Here is a 533-nt window from a genome sequence, read left to right as displayed (position 1 = left end):
CGGTATAAGAAATATTGTTGTACTTAATCCAAACAAACAAACAATTGATTAAGTACAAGCTTTCTTAATACTCAAGACAATTCCAAACCTGTGAGGGAGTTTGGAGGTCCAGATGCGTATTCGAACACCATTGTGTCACGATGTTTTCTCCCTCACCTAAGTGTGTCGGGTCGCAAGGTTTTCTGTTTGCAGGTGAGCTTACTTGATCCGATCTCCTCTCGAATTATTCATTACGCTAAAATCACGTTAATTAGTTAACTGACGATAATTATTATACATATGAAATAACTTTTTACGTGAAGATAAAACTTTCGATTTAAAATGAATTTAATTGCTTTCGTCCATCCGATTCAAGGTTGAATATCCTTGAATCATCATTTGTCATTGAAAGTCTTAAAATCAAATAACACTCTTTAAAGTAAGATTTTCAATAAAACCTATACCGGAATTATGTCGTAATTCGTGGATAAACATCAGGCTAGTTCCTAGGAAAGAGAGGTGGGTCGTAAAGACACCCTTAAATACCAAGTCTT

This window comes from Lupinus angustifolius, chromosome LG11 (genome assembly GCF_001865875.1).
Source record: "Lupinus angustifolius cultivar Tanjil chromosome LG11, LupAngTanjil_v1.0, whole genome shotgun sequence".
Classification (NCBI taxonomy): domain Eukaryota; kingdom Viridiplantae; phylum Streptophyta; class Magnoliopsida; order Fabales; family Fabaceae; genus Lupinus; species Lupinus angustifolius.
The sequence above is the reverse complement of the archived record's forward strand: the minus strand, read 5'-3'. Positions refer to the sequence as shown.